At 44.7% G+C, this 16,550-nt stretch overlaps 1 protein-coding gene across 3 annotated transcripts in view; it reads left to right on the plus strand.

The window, feature by feature from the left end:
• macrod2 (mono-ADP ribosylhydrolase 2) overlaps positions 1-16,550 on the plus strand; it is a 1,245,161-nt gene that overhangs the window by 70,976 nt on the left and 1,157,635 nt on the right. The gene's annotated exons all lie outside the window — the stretch shown is intronic.

The following is a 16,550-nucleotide window of genomic DNA, read 5'->3' on the forward strand; positions in this document are numbered from 1 at the left end:
TGGTTGATGCCATTCCATCTGAGATGGAAAGTAGGGAGATTATTGAATTATTGAATTAACCAATAATGACTCAGCTTGTACATTATGCTATGGGGAGGCTGTAAGGTTGCAAAAAAAACAGGAACTATCCCAAAATTCCATGGGTTTCCAGAATACCTTGTTGAACATTTTTCAGAATCAGGAGGGAATAAGCGGGAAAACTCCAATCAGGATTTGTGGGAAACCTGGGAATTTGGGGGAAATGACCAGATTTTTGCAACAGATGAAGTAATATACAGAGAGCTGTTTCACTGTTTGTTTTTGGGGATAGAGGAGAAAGTCTTGTTAATGCCTTGTCACTCATATAAACCGTTTTAATGAGAGGTGGGGGGAAAGGGGAATGATGATGCAGGAAGTTCCTCCACCCACAGATCCCATTATGTCTGACCAGGGTTTAGATTTATCATGTGGATAAACATATGAGATGCAGTGAGGATCCCCCTGACTTTGTTTTCTTCATGAGAACCAGATCAGAGACATCCTCTTTGTACTGGGCCCAGCTGTTAATCTTAACACAGGTATACTGTTTAAGATGGCAGAAGCATATGGCAGATTTGATAGCAAGCATCCTGGCTTATTGTTCAGACACATGTATGTTTGGGTTTGTTCTTATACCACTAAAGAACCAGACACAACGTCACAGATGAAAAAGAGTGGCACAATCATCTCTCCTTACTGCAAGAGCAGCACCTTCCCAAATGCTTGATTTCTTTACTTCTTTCTTCCCTGTCTTTTATTCAGATGACACTCTATACAATTAGCCACAATGCCTCTACATTGTTCATTGAACACAATGTGGGTGTTAAGCTGTGTGCAACAGATGGTACAGATCTGTTGTTCTACAGGTATTAAACCAGGTATGTTAAGTGGCACTTTGCATTACCACAGAGGTTGTGCGTGCGTTAGGGCGGGGCAATATGGTATTTGACGGTATTTTATGTTTTTGAATAATAACAATACAGAATTTGCTTAACGAGTAGTGCGTGACCCTAGGGTGACAACGCATATACTTAAAGTGATTTCAGTGGGGTTTTCTCCATTCTGACTGTTTTATACTGTTCAGTTCAAACCCCAAAACTGTCTGCATTTTCATCAATTTCTTCATTTCCTGCACTAAATTTGAGGATTTCCACACTCTGCTTTATTTTTGACCAAATGTTGCAATTGTGATTTGACTTGTGATTTAGAGCAAAACACTTGGGTGAACTTGTGGAATCATGGAAATAGAATGATTATTAAAATTCTATAGTTAGAATATAATAGTCGGTAATTTGAATGAAGTGTTTGACACGACAACAAATGAAAATGCCAGGGAGGAGTTATTGTGACAGGGTAGGAACCGAAGTGTTGACAATTGTTTCCTAGTGGATCCTATAGTCTTTGGCTACATTCTCTTAGCTTCTTCATGTAGTTAACATATTCTTTCTTTGAGTATTCCTTTTTGATTTAGAATATACTGTTGGACAAAACACATGCAGATCTACACCATCATTGGTATTATCAGGCTGTATAGCTAGTTACGTTTGCGCTGACTCAGTACATTTAATAGCTAGCTAGTGATTAGCTTTAGCAGTTAGCATTAGTGATTAACAAGATTTATGCCCAACTTACTAAGAAAACAAACTAGCTGTTTGCAAATGTAAGAAACACAAACTAATAGTGTAATTATAGAACACTAGTCGATTTTTATTAAGACCCAAAGTGAAAACAGCATTGTTGTCATCAACATCAATGTGTGGATGTGTTTAACTATTCAGGGCTCCGCTGTAGCCTTGTGTAGGTGGATAGCAGTGTATTGACCAGAGTCCTTTGGGGGTTCTGAGAAAGATTCTCCTATGGGGAATAGAAGGGAGGAGGGGTTGAGGAGTAGGAGGGGGTAGTAGCTTGAGGAAGCACAGGATGAGTAAATTGTGTTAAGGGGAAGAGGGAGGCATGAAAGGCTCAGTGGCTCGGGGAAACATTTTTAAATGAGGAGGTGAAGGTAGAGGGAGATGGGGGGGGTTAAGGTGGGGGTGTGGATGGAGGGTTTTACAGAGCCTGGGTTTAAAGAAAAGATCCAGGCTTTAGAGGCTGTAAAGGAAGCTGCTTTCCTCCTACACAGCCTTCACAGTGACTGACTGCTTCACTGCCTCTCTCTCTCTCTCTCTCTCTCTCTCTCTCTCTATCTCTCTCTATCCCCCTCTCTCTCTCTTTCTCTCTCACTCTCTCTCTCTCTCTCTCTCTCTCTCTCTCTCTCTCTCTCTCTCTCTCTCTCTCTCACTCTCTCTCTCTTTCTCTCTCACTCTCTCTCTATCCCTCTCTCTCTCTCTCTCTCTCTTTCTCTCTCTCTCTCTCTCTCTCTCTTTCTCTTTCTCTCTCTCTCTCTCTCTCTTTTGTGTGTGTGTGTGTGACAGCCAGCCCACTGTCAGTCAATCAGTCACACAGTGGAACGGCTCAGCTAGACGAACAGCTGTGCTCTGCCTGCCTGCTGGAAGAGGTGGGAAAGGGAAGCAGGATGCTGTGAAAGCGATGAGAGATAAAAGGATAGAAGAAAAGGAGGACAGGAGAGAGAGAGGTGGTAAAGAAAGTGAGTGTGAAAAAGATGAAAGGGGCAGGAGAAAACAAGGATGATTAGGCAAGAAGAGGAGAGAGAGGACAGGGTCTGTTGGCTGAAACCCATTAAGCCCTATAGGAGATCCACTTTGTCAATAAGATGATTAGTGGCCTGACCCTCGGAACCCCTCTGACACCAGGAGTGACAGGGCTGTGACCTGCAACACTCCCCCCGATCCACACCACATAGTGACTTATTTTTTATACATTTGTATTTCCTTTTTTGTATATTATTTTAATTTACCCATACACCACCCCCTCTCTTCGGAGAACAAATATATATATATATATTTTTTTTTTACAGCTTTTCTGCTACATATACATATATTTTACATATACATTTAACATACATGGTACTTCAATATAAAACAGTCACATAACAACAATACATTACCAAACATAAGCTCTTTAATCCCAACCCTCAGCCACTCTCAGACCATCCAAATTGTCACCCTAGACCACCCTCGTTTGGTTTCCATGTGCCATATATGTAACGGCGTTCTTCGTTTGTCGAAAGAGAGTCGGACCGAAATGCAGCGTGTTGGTTACTCATGTTTTTTAATATAACAAATGACGATACATGAAATAACAAAAACAACAAACGGAACGTGAAAAACCTATACAGCCTGTCTGGTGAACACTAACACAGAGACAAGAACAATCACCCACGAAATACAAAGTGAAACCCAGGCTACCTAAATACAGTTCCCAATCAGAGACAACGAGAATCACCTGACTCTGATTGAGAACCGCCTCAGGCAGCCAAACCTATGCAACACACACCCCTAATCAGCCACAATCCCAATAACTAAAAAACCCCACTAAGAATTACAACAAACAATAAACCCATGTCACACCCTGGCCTGACCAACTAATTAACTAAAACACAAAATACTAAGACCAAGGCGTGACAGAACCCCCCCCCCCCTAAGGTGCGGACTCCCGAACGCACCTCAAAACCATAGGGAGGGTCCGGGTGGGCGTCTGTCCATGGTGGCGGTTCCGGCTCGGGACGTGGACCCCACTCCATAAATGTCATAGTTCCTCCCCTTCGCGTCCTGGGATGATCCACCCTCGCCGCCGACCATGTCCGAATAGTCCTCACCCAGAACCCCACTGAACTGAGGAGCAGCTCGTGACTGAGGGGCAGCTCGGGACTGAGGCAGCTCGGGACTGAGGGGCAACTCGGGACTGAGGGGCAGCTCGGGACTGAGGGGCAGCCCAGTACTGAGAGGAAGCCCAGTACTGAGATGAAGCCCAGCCAGGCAGTTGAATCCGGCAGATCCTGGTTGACTGGCGGATCCTGGCTGACTATCAGATCTGGCAGATCCTGGCTGACTGGCGGATCCTGGCTGACTGGCGGATCCTGGCTGACTGGCGGATCCTGGCTGACTGGCGGATCCTGGCTGACTGGCAGATCCTGGCCGACTGGCGGATCCTGGCTGACTAGCAGATCTGGCAGATCCTGGCTGACTGGCGGATCCTGGCTGACTGGCAGATCCTGGCCGACTGGCGGATCCTGGCTGACTAGCAGATCTGGCAGATCCTGGCTGACTGGCGGATCCTGGCTGAGTGGCGGATCTGCAAGAGTCTGGTTGACTGGCAGATCTGGAAGAGTCTGGTTGACTGGCAGATCTGGAAGAGTCTGGCTGAATAGCAGATCTGGAAGAGTCTGGCTGACTGGCAGATCTGGAAGAGTCTGGCTGACTGGCAGACCTGGAAGAGTCTGGCTGACTGGCGTGACAATATATGTTTCAATTGTGCTGTGATTGTTTTACATACTTTTTAACCTTTCTAATCATATAGTATATACAGTTAGAAATAGTGACTTGGTGGCCTGGTCATCAGCTAGGTAGAATCTAGTATCATCCAGGCTAAGTGTTTACTCTATGCACAGTATCTGTCTCTGGCAGTGGCTCTGAAACTGGCCTGACATTCATTTAGGATAGAGTTATAATAAAGTTGACAAAAAAACATATTTCATTTTTGAAATAGTGATTGTGAGGGGAGATACTTAATCAGAAGACTGCAATGTTGTGCATCAAGAGACTAGTGTGTGTTGGAAAAGTAGTCATCAGTTTGCAAGTTGGCATTCATTGGGATGACTCATGTACTGAAGGCAGCAGCCACAAAGTAATTAAACCTAACCTTAACTCTTTATCCTAACTTTAAATTAATACCAACATTTTTTACGATATACCCAATTTTGACTTTGTGGCTGGCCCATCTAGCAGAAATCACTCAGTTCTGCTTCCAGGACAAGATTCATCCCAATTAACATGAACCTGCCATCTGTCTTGTGCGAATCCATAGTCATAGACATAGCTGTGGAGTATCATGCTATGTGATGTACGTGGTGGTACACACTAAGAAAATATGGTTCCTCAGGGGTTCTTTGAGAAGGCTGATGGTTCTTTGTGAAACCATAATGACTGAAAGAACCTTTTGATGTTTCTTTGCAATTCACACATTTTTTACTTGCTCTTTTAGTGGTAATAAAAATGTAGAGGCAGTGGCCAGTCATGTACAGTGAGGGAAAAAAGTATTTGATCCCCTGCTGATTTTGTACGTTTGCCCACTGACAAAGAAATGATCAGTCTATAATTTTAATGGTAGGTTTATTTAAACAGTGACAGACAGAATAACAACAAAAATCCAGAAAAAACGCATGTGAAAAAAGTTATAAATTGATTTGCATTTTAATGAGGGAAATACGTATTTGACCCCTCTGCAAAACAGGACTTAGTACTTGATGGCAAAACCCTTGTTGGCAATCACAGAAGTCAGACGTTTCTTGTAGTTGGCCACCAGGTTTGCACACATCTCAGGAGGGATTTTGTCCCACTCCTCTTTGCAGATCTTCTCAGAGTCATTAAGGTTTTGAGGCTGATGTTTGGCAACTCAAACCTTCAGCTCCTCCACAGATGTTCTATGGGGTTAAGGTCTGGAGATTGGCTAGGCCACTCCAGGACCTTAATGTGCTTCTTCTTGAGCCACTCCTTTGTTGCCTTGGCCATGTGTTTTGGGTCATTGTCATGCTGGAATACCCATCCACGACCCATTTTCAATGCCCTGGCTGAGGGAAGGAGGTTCTCACCCAAGACTTGACGGTGCATGGCCCTGTCCATCGTCCCGTTGATGCAGTGAAGTTGTCCTGTCCCTTTAGCAGAAAAAAAACCCCAAAGCACAATGTTTCCACTTCCATGTTTGATGGTGGGGATGGTGTTCTTGGGGTCATAGGCAGCATTCCTCCTCCTCCAAACACGGCGAGTTGAGTTGATGCCAAAGAGCTCCATTTTGGTCTCATCTGACCACAACACTTTCACCCAGTTGTCCTCTGAATCATTCAGATGTTCATTGGCAAACTTCAGATGGGCATGTATATGTGCATTCTTGAGCAGGGGACCTTGTGGGCGCTGCAGGATTTCAGTCCTTCACGGCGTAGTGTGTTACCAATTGTTTTCTTGGTGACTATGGTCCCAGCTGCCCTGAGATCATTGACAAGGTCCCCCCCTGTGTAGTTCTGGGCTGATTCTAGAGGTCGACCGATTATGATTTTTCAACGCCGATACCGATTATTGGAGGACCAAAAAAGCCGATACGATTAATCAGACAATGTTTTATTTTATTTGTAACTGAATGAACACTTATTTCAACTTAATATAATACATCAATAAAATCTATTTAGCTTCAAGTAAATAATGAAACATGCTCAATTTGGTTTAAATAATGCAAAAACAAAGTGTTGGAGAAGAAAGTAAAAGTGCAATATGTGCTATGTAAGAAAGCTAATGTTTCAGTTCCTAACTCAGAACATGAGAACATATGAAAGCTGGTGGTTTCTTCGATATTCCCAGGTAAGAAGTTTTAGGTTGTAGTTATTATAGGAATTATAGGACTATTTCCCTCTATACCATTTGTATTTCATTAACCTTTGACTATTGGATGTTCTTATAGGCACTTTAGTATTGCCAGTGAAACAGTATAGCTTCCGTCCCTCTAGATAGCGCACGCTAACTAGCTACATTACATTTACATTTAAGTCATTTAGCAGACGCTCTTATCCAGAGCGACTTACAAATTGGTGAATTCATCTTCTGACATCCAGTGGAACAGCCACTTTACAATAGTGCATCTAAATCATTTAAGGGGGGGGGGTGAGAAAGATTACTTATCCTATCCTAGGTATTCCTTGAAGAGGTGGGGTTTCAGGTGTCTCCGGAAGGTGGTGATTGACTCCGCTGTCCTGGCGTCGTGAGGGAGTTTGTTCCACCATTGGGGGGCCAGAGCAGCGAACAGTTTTGACTGGGCTGAGCGGGAACTGTACTTCCTCAGTGGTAGGGAGGCGAGCAGGCCAGAGGTGGATGAACGCAGTGCCCTTGTTTGGGTGTAGGGCCTGATCAGAGCCTGGAGGTACTGCGGTGCCGTTCCCCTCACAGCTCCGTAGGCAAGCACCATGGTCTTGTAGCGGATGCGAGCTTCAACTGGAAGCCAGTGGAGAGAGCGGAGGAGCGGGGTGACGTGAGAGAACTTGGGAAGGTTGAACACCAGACGGGCTGCGGCGTTCTGGATGAGTTGTAGGGGTTTAATGGCACAGGCAGGGAGCCCAGCCAACAGCGAGTTGCAGTAATCCAGACGGGAGATGACAAGTGCCTGGATTAGGACCTGCGCCGCTTCCTGTGTGAGGCAGGGTCGTACTCTGCGGATGTTGTAGAGCATGAACCTACAGGAACGGGCCACCGCCATGATGTTGGTTGAGAACGACAGGGTGTTGTCCAGGATCACGCCAAGGTTCTTAGCGCTCTGGGAGGAGGACACAATGGAGTTGTCAACCGTGATGGCGAGATCATGGAACGGGCAGTCCTTCCCCGGGAGGAAGAGCAGCTCCGTCTTGCCGAGGTTCAGCTTGAGGTGGTGATCCGTCATCCACACTGATATGTCTGCCAGACATGCAGAGATGCGATTCGCCACCTGGTCATCAGAAGGGGGGAAAGGAGAAGATGAATTGTGTGTCGTCTGCATTGCAATGATAGGAGAGACCATGTGAGGTTATGACAGAGCCAAGTGACTTGGTGTATAGCTAGCCATTTCACTTTGGTTACACCAGCCTCATCTCGGGAGTTGATAGGCTTGAAGTCATAAACAGCGTAATGCTTGACGCACAACGAAGAGCTGCTGGCAAAACGCACGAAAGTGCTGTTTAAATGAATGTTTACACGCCTGCTTCTGCCTACCACCGCTCAGTCAGATACTTGTATGCTCAGTCAGATTATATGCAACACGGTTGATAGTATCTAGTAATATATAGTTAACCAGTGATTAACTAGTGATTATTTTAATATTATTTAACTCGGCAAGTCAGTTAAGAACAAATTCTTATTTTCAATGACGGCCTAGGAACAGGTGGGTTAACTGCCTGTACAGGGGCAGAACGACAGATTTACCTTGGAATCTGATTGATTGATTGCTTCTGTGGACAGGTGTCTTTTATACAGGTAACAAACTGAGATGAGGAGCACTCCCTTTAACGGTGTGCTCCTAAAGTTCATTACCTGTATAAAAGACACCTGGGAGCCAGAAATCTTTCTGATTGAGAGGGGGTCAAATACTTATTTCCCTCATTAAAATGCAAATCAATTTATACCATTTTCAACATGCATTTTTCTGGATTTTTTGTTGTTGTTATTCTGTCTCTTACTGTTCAAATAAACCTACCATTAAAATTATAGACTGATCATTTCTTTGTCAGTGGGCAAACGTACAAAATCAGCAGGGGATCAAATACTTTTTCCCCTCACTGTATCTGGTGAAAGAGTCAATTGAGAACGGTTGACTAACTCAGTCAGTGGTTCTCAATTCTCTCCTCAGAGACCCCCAGCCGTTCCAGAGTTAGCACACCTGATTCAACTTGTCAATAAACGCAATAAAACGTTTTATATAATATGTCTCACCAGTAAAAATAACAGGACAGACTGCAGGAGAGAGAGGACAGAGGACAGGCTGCAGGAGAGAAAGAGGACAGAGGACAGGCTGCAGGAGAGAAAGAGGACAGAGGACAGGCTGCAGGAGAGAAAGAGGACAGAGGACAGGCTGCAGGAGAGAAAGAGGACAGAGGACAGACTGCAGGAGCAGCAAGATCACCACTCTATGACTTGCCCTCCCACAGCAGAGGAGACCAGCTCAACCAGCCAGGCTTCCCTAGCCCTGCCCTCACACAGCATAGGAGACCAGCTCAACCAGCCAGGCTTCCCTAGCCCTGCCCTCACACAGCAGAGGAGCCCAGCTCAACCAGCCAGGCTTCCCTAGCCCTGCCCTCACACAGCAGAGGAGCCCAGCTCACACCGGCACAGACCAGCCACACCCCAGCTCCAACACCCACCAGCCCCCCCTCTTTCCCCTCCAGTCCATAACAGACCAGCCACACCCCAGCTCCAACACCCACCAGCCCCCCCTCTTTCCCCTCCAGTCCAGAAGAAACAGACCAGCCACACCCCAGCTCCAACACCCACCAGCCCCCCCCTTTCCCCTCCAGTCCAGAAGAAACAGACCAGCCACACCCCAGCTCCAGCACCCACCAGCCCCCCCCTCTTTCCCCTCCAGTCCAGAAGAAACAGACCAGCCACACCCCAGCTCCAGCACCCACCAGCCCCCCTCTTTCCCCTCCAGTCCAGAAGAAACAGACCAGCCACACCCCAGCTCCAGCACCCACCAGCCCCCCTCTTCCCCTCCAGTCCATAACAGACCAGCCACACCCCAGCTCCAACACCCACCAGCCCCCCCTCTTTCCCCTCCAGTCCAGAAGAAACACTGGCTGACATCGTCCTGTTGAATGGGAAGTTTGCTCAGGAGAATAAACTTCCCCCTTGACACAAAAGGAGAAAGGTGTGGTGCCCAACAGCGCAGAGTGCCATGGAGCTGCTTGATAAGGCCCATCTCGGGTCGCCAAGCCACATAATCATACACACCGGAAGGAGAAAGGTGTGGTGCCCAACAGCGCAGAGTGCCATGGAGCTGCTTGATAAGGCCCATCTCGGGTCGCCAAGCCACGTAATCATACACACCGGAAGCAACGACCTGCGTGCTCAGCAGGAGAGGGTGGAGACTTCACTAAGGCGAGTGATTGAGAAGGACTCCGCAATCTTCCCCAACTCAAGGATCGTGGTGTCAACCCTTCCACAGAGGAAGGACTTCCACCCTGCCACAATCCAAACAATAAACCCTAGCCTCTCCCGGGACTGTGCCCTGCGACCCAATGTACACCTGGCCCACCATCCCACCCTCGATCTGGACCGTCTCTATGACCATGTACACCTGGCCCACCATCCCACCCTCGATCTGGACGGTCTCTATGACCATGTTCACCTGGCCCACCATCCCATCATCGATCTGGACCGTCTCTATGACCATGTACACCTGGCCCACCATCCCACCCTCGATCTGGACTGTCTCTATGACCATGTTCACCTGTACAGGGAGACAGTCCCCATCCTCTATCTGGACTGTCTCTATGACCATGTTCACCTGTACAGGGAGACAGTCCCCACCACCCCATCCTCGATCTGGACTGTCTCTATGACCATGTTCACCTGTACAGGGAGACAGTCCACATCCTCGATCTGGACCGTCTCTATGACCATGTTCACCTGTACAGGGAGACAGTCCACATCCTCGATCTGGACTGTCTCTATGACCATGTTCACCTGTACAGGGAGACGGTCCCCACCCTCCAACCCTCGATCTGGACCGTCTCTATGACCATGTTCACCTGTACAGGGAGACAGTCCACATCCTCGATCTGGACTGTCTCTATGACCATGTTCACCTATACAGGGAGACGGTCCCCACCCTCCAACCCTCGATCTGGACCGTCTCTATGACCATGTTCACCTGTACAGGGAGACAGTCCACATCCTCGATCTGGACTGTCTCTATGACCATGTTCACCTATACAGGGAGACGGTCCCCACCCTCCCACCCTCGATCTGGACCGTCTCTATGACCATGTTCACCTGGCCCACCATCCCATCCTCTATATGGATCGTCTCTATGACCATGTTCACCTGTACAGGGAGACAGTCCACATCCTCGATCTGGACTGTCTCTATGACCATGTTCACCTGTACAGGGAGACGGTCCCCACCCTCCCACCCTCGATCTGGACCGTCTCTATGACCATGTTCACCTGTACAGGGAGACAGTCCACATCCTCGATCTGGACTGTCTCTATGACCATGTTCACCTGTACAGGGAGACAGACCCCACCATCCCATCCTCGATCTGGACTGTCTCTATGACCATGTTCACCTGTACAGGGAGACAGTCCCCACCATCCCACCCTCGATCTGGACCGTCTCTATGACCATGTTCACCTGGCCCACCATCCCACCCTCGATCTGGACTGTCTCTCTGACCATGTTCACCTGTACAGGGAGACAGTCCCCACCCTCGATCTGGACCGTCTCTATGACCATGTTCACCTGTACAGGGAGACAGTCCCCATCCTCGATCTGGACCGTCTCTATGACCATGTTCACCTGTATTGTTGGTCAAAAGGTGCTTTATAGAATTCCCCATAAAGGTTGTCTAAAGAACCATTAAAAAGGGTTCTATAAAGCACCAAAAGGGTTGTAACGATAGTAGAACCCTTTTTGATGCTATATAGTACCTGTTTTTAATAGTGCTTTATAGAACCTTAGGAAACAGTTCTTTATAGCACTATACGGGTTCCATTTAGAGCCTGATGAACATGGTTCTTTATAAAAAAAAAAGGTTCTATATAACACCAGAAAGGGTTCCGCTATGGTTACAAGCCTTATTTGGCACTGTATAGAACCATATATATATATATATATATATACAGGTTTTTTTTTGTGAACCATTTTTTGTTGTGTGTAAACCCCATGCTAATGTAAGAAGTAGTATGGCATCGAACATACATCATGTCTAACACTACGCACATGCACACCACAAGTACACACACACACAGTATGGCCTTCAACCTACATTGTGTCTCACGCTTGCACCACAAGTACACACGCACGTACGCGCGCACGCACACCCGCATACACACACACGCACGCACGCAAGCACGCACACACACACACACACACACACACACACACACACACACACACACACACACACACACACACACACACACACACACACACACACACACACACACACACACACACACACACACACACACACACACACACACACACACACACACAGTATGGCCCCCAACATACATTGTGTCTCACGCTTGCAGCACTGAAAAATGTCAGGTCCTCCTAGAAGCACTGGGTTGGGCTATAAGGTAGAAGACTAGATGGCTGTCGGGAAAGGTCTAGATGCCCGGTGAATTTAAGAAATGTTAAACAGCTTGTTTTAGCTTTGTATGCATTGCTTCAGTTTTAAAATACCAAAGGTTTTTGTAAAAATAAGAGAGATAGGAGAGAAATCTGCATACATTTGCATTCATTTGGAGAAAGAAAAATAAGTTAATTTGAATCCTATTTTTCAGAAGTGTTGGTTGATGTTTGTGCTTCTATCTCTCTCTTCCCCCCCCGCTCTCTCTTTCTCCTACTTTCACTCTCTTCATCCATCCCTCTCTCTCTCTCTCTTTCTCTCTGGGAACAAAGCGCTTCTTGCAGACATGTCATATTCTGCTCCCTTAAACTCTGTCTGCCTCCCAAATGGCACGCTATTCCCTTAATAGGGCACTACAAAAACAGTAGTGCACTATTAAAACAGTAGTGCACTATATAGGGAATAGGATGCTATTTGGGACGCTACCTCTGTCATTTTGATGTGCTGTAGAAAATGAAAGCTATGTAGTGTGTGTGTTTTGTTTGGCTATTTAAAAAAGCTAGAGTCTGGCCTGTGTGCCAAAGAAAAGCCCAGTTTTACTCTGTTGGGGTGGCTAGTTAGTACTTTGTTATGATAGAGTTATCCAATCACAGAGTCTAGTACTAAAGTATGTCTGTTCCCATATCATCCAGAAATAGACTTATTTGGCTAGCCACTGGGCACACACTGGTTGGATCAACGTTGTTTCCGCGTCATTTCAGTGAAATGACATTGAAACAACGTTGAATTGATGTCTGTGCCCAGTGGGTATGAATTTCAAAATGGGTATGATTTCCATAAATTCTCTATTTATCATTGTAAGCAGCATGTTACAACTCTATTGCGTTATAGTTTTGTTGTTATTCAACTTTTTGGGATCATTTGGTGTTTGTTATCTTCTTGGTGTGGATAAATAATGGTGTACTATCAACTAATTGATAATTGACTGATTGATTGATTGGTTGACTGATTCACTTTGCTAGCTAATGAGACACATCCTATTGACCAGGAATTGATTTCTGTCAGTCACTGATTCATTGTTTACTTGAAAGCACTTTTCAAAGATCTTATACATCCCAAAGAGAGGCCGTGTCGGAAAACTGTCTTGCCTAATACTAGGGCGGGGCGATATGGACAAAATATCATATCATATTGTATTTTTCAAATTCTTGACGGTTTGACGGTATTTTATGTTTTTGATTAATTAAAGTTCTACATTTTCTTTATGAGTAGTGCGTGACCTCATGGTGGCAACACTTGTATTCTAAATGATTTCAATGGGTCCTTCTCCATTCTGATTGTTTTATACTGTTCAATTCAACTTCAACCCAAAATAATTTCCTGCATTTCCAGAAATTACTGCATTTCCTGCACTCATTTGAGATCATTTCTACACCGCCACGATATGGGCAAAAAAACTAGGCCTTATTTTTAACCAAATGTTGCGATTTAGATCAAAACACTTGGGTGAACTTTTGGAATCATGGAAATAGAATGTTTATTATAATTCTATAGTTATATAAAATATAAATAATAGTTGGCACTTTGAATACAGTATTGTTTGACATGACAACGAATGAAAATGCCATGGACAAGTTATTGTGACAGGGTAGGAACCAAAGTGATGCTCCGTGTTTCCTAGGGGACCCTATAATCTTTGCCTACATTAAATCTTTATTCATATAGCCAATGTATTCATGCTTCGCCTATTCCTCTTTGATTTAGAAGATACTGTTGCACAAACAACATGCTGATTTACACCACCACCAGCGCTGGTATCAGAATGTATTAGCTAGCTACGTTTGCTCTGACTCTAACTAGCGATTAGCATTAGTGGCTAACACAATTTAGCTTAACTTGCTAAGAAAATACAAGCCAGCTGTTTGCAGAGATAAGAAACACAAACTAATAGTATAATTATAGAACACGTGTGGATTTATTTTAAGATCAAATTGGAAACAAAATTGTTGTCATCAACATTCTTGCATGTGCTGCATTGACCATGCAGACTGAACGAAAGTGTATGGTGGTCAAGCAACAACAAATGTGCTCCTTGAGTGACGGGGTTGTCACGCCCTGGTCGAAATATATTATGTTTATTCTTCATTTATTCGGTCAGGCCAGGGTGTGACATGGGTTATTGTGGTGTGTTTTTGTCTTGGGGTTTTGTGGGATGTCTAGCGTTAGTCTATGGCTGCCTGAGGCGGTTCTCAATCAGAGTCAGGTGATTATCGTTGTCTCTGATTGGGAACCATATTTAGGCAGCCATATTCTTTGTGTGTTTCGTGGGTGATTGTCCTTCGTGTCCTTGTTCCTGTCTCTGTGTTAGTTTACTCAAGTATAGGCTGTTTCGGTTTTCGTTACGTTCTTTGTTTTGTAGTATTTGTATTGATTCGTGTTTATGTTTGTTCATTAAACATGGATCACAATCTACACGCTGCATTTTGGTCCGACTCTCCTTCACCGCATGAAAACCTTTACAGGGGTGGGACTACAGTTGAAGTCGGAAGTTTACATACACTTTAGACAAATACATTTAAACTCAGTTTTCTTTCCCTGACTTGGGTCAGTTAGGATCACCACTTTTATTTTAAGAATGTGAAATGTCAGAATAATAGTAGAGAGAGTGATTTATTTCAGCTTTTATTTCTTTCATCACATTCCCAGTGGGTCAAAAATGTACATACACTCAAATAGTATTTGGTAGCATTGCCTTTAAATTGTTTAACTTGGTTCATATGTTGTAGGTTGCCTTCCACAAGCTTCCCAGAATGAGTTGGGTGAATTTTGGCCCATTCCTCCTGACAGAGCTGGTGTAACTGAGTCAGGTTTGTATGCCTCCTTGCTCGCACATGCTTTTTCAGTTCTGTTTAACCTTTCTAGGGTACGTACGCTAGCGTCCCACCTCGTTAACAGCCAGTGAAACTGCAGGGCGCCAAATTCAAAACAACAGAAATCCCATAATTTGAATTCCTCAAACAAAAAAAGTATTTTACACCATTTTAAAGATACACTTGTTGAAGATCCAGCCACAGTGACTGATTTCAAAAAGATTTTATGACGAAAGCACACCAAACGATTATGTTAGGTCAGAGCCAAGTCACAGAAAAACACAGCCATTTTTCCAGCCAAAGAGAGGAGTCACAAAAAGCAGAAATAAAATTAATCCCTAACCTTTGATGATCTTCATCAGATGACACTCATAGGACTTCATGTTACACAATACATGTATGTTTAGTTTGGTAAAGTTCATATTTATATCAAAAATCTGAGTTTACATTGGCGCGTTATGTTCAGTAGTTCTAAAACATCCGGTGATTTTGCAGAGAGCCATCAATTTACAGAAATACTCATAATAAACATTGTTAAAAGATACAACTGTTATGCATGGAATTTTTGATCCACATCTCCTTAATGCAACCGCTGTGTCAGAGAGAGAGAGAGAGCAGAGAGGGATGACTCAAGTAGCGGAGTAACCTATAAAAATGAAAGTGGCGTGGAGAGAGAGAGAGAGAGCAGAGAGGGATGACTCAAGTAGCGGAGTAACCTATAAAAATGAAAGTGGCGTGGAGAGAGAGAGAGAGAGCAGAGAGGGATGACTCAAGTAGCGGAGTAACCTATAAAAATGAAAGTGGTGTGGAGAGAGAGAGAGATGACTCAAGTAGCGGAGTAACCTATAAAAATGAAAGTGGCGTGGAGAGAGAGAGAGAGAGAGCAGAGAGGGATGACTCAAGTAGCGGAGTAACCTATAAAAATGAAAGTGCCGTGGAGAGAGAGAGAGAGAGAGCAGAGAGGGATGACTCAAGTAGCGGAGTAAACTATAAAAATTGACTCCACACGTCATATCACATTTAACAAACTAAACATTAAAATACCGTTATAGAAGGTAAAGTAAAAACCCAAACCGGTCTGTGCATCAATACCGGTATATAGTAAAATACGGTATACAGCCCAGCCCTACCTACTACTTATTAAATTTACATACTGTGTACTAATCTTAACATGTATAGTTTAATAAAAATGTATGCAGAAAACAACAAATATCACCATACTAGGCTGAGAATACGTCACCTTATGCGCAGTTATGTTGTTTCCCACCATTCGTTCTTTTTGGTTTATTGCGTCCCCTCAGCTGATTTATCAGCTGTTGTCAAACACACATGGGTCTAAAAATATTTCTCAATAGTGTGCAGTGAATTGCACTAGATCAGGGATGGGCAACTTTGATGGGGGTGGGGGCCACAACTGAACTCATGAGGGGCCGTAGAGGCTCGTGCCTCGTGTTTTAGATTGGGCTTGTTGGTGCTAGCTACCTTTGTGTCAGAGGAGGCTCCATCCTTCAGAGCATAAACATGTCGGCTTTCTTTTTGTTTAGTTGTTTTCTCCCTGTCATCTTTTCAGTTCCTTACATTCCACTATTCTAGTCTTTTTCATACATTGTTTTAATTAAGGAGAGCCCCTCCCCCCTCCCTCCCTAAGGGAATAGGAACCCTGTGCCTTAGATTAATTTGAAACACAAGCTAAATGTCTGTTTTAGCCTCGTTATTGTTATGCTGATTGTATGCCGA

The sequence above is a fragment of the Oncorhynchus masou genome, chromosome 24 (assembly GCF_036934945.1).
Source record: "Oncorhynchus masou masou isolate Uvic2021 chromosome 24, UVic_Omas_1.1, whole genome shotgun sequence".
NCBI classification, from domain to species: domain Eukaryota; kingdom Metazoa; phylum Chordata; class Actinopteri; order Salmoniformes; family Salmonidae; genus Oncorhynchus; species Oncorhynchus masou.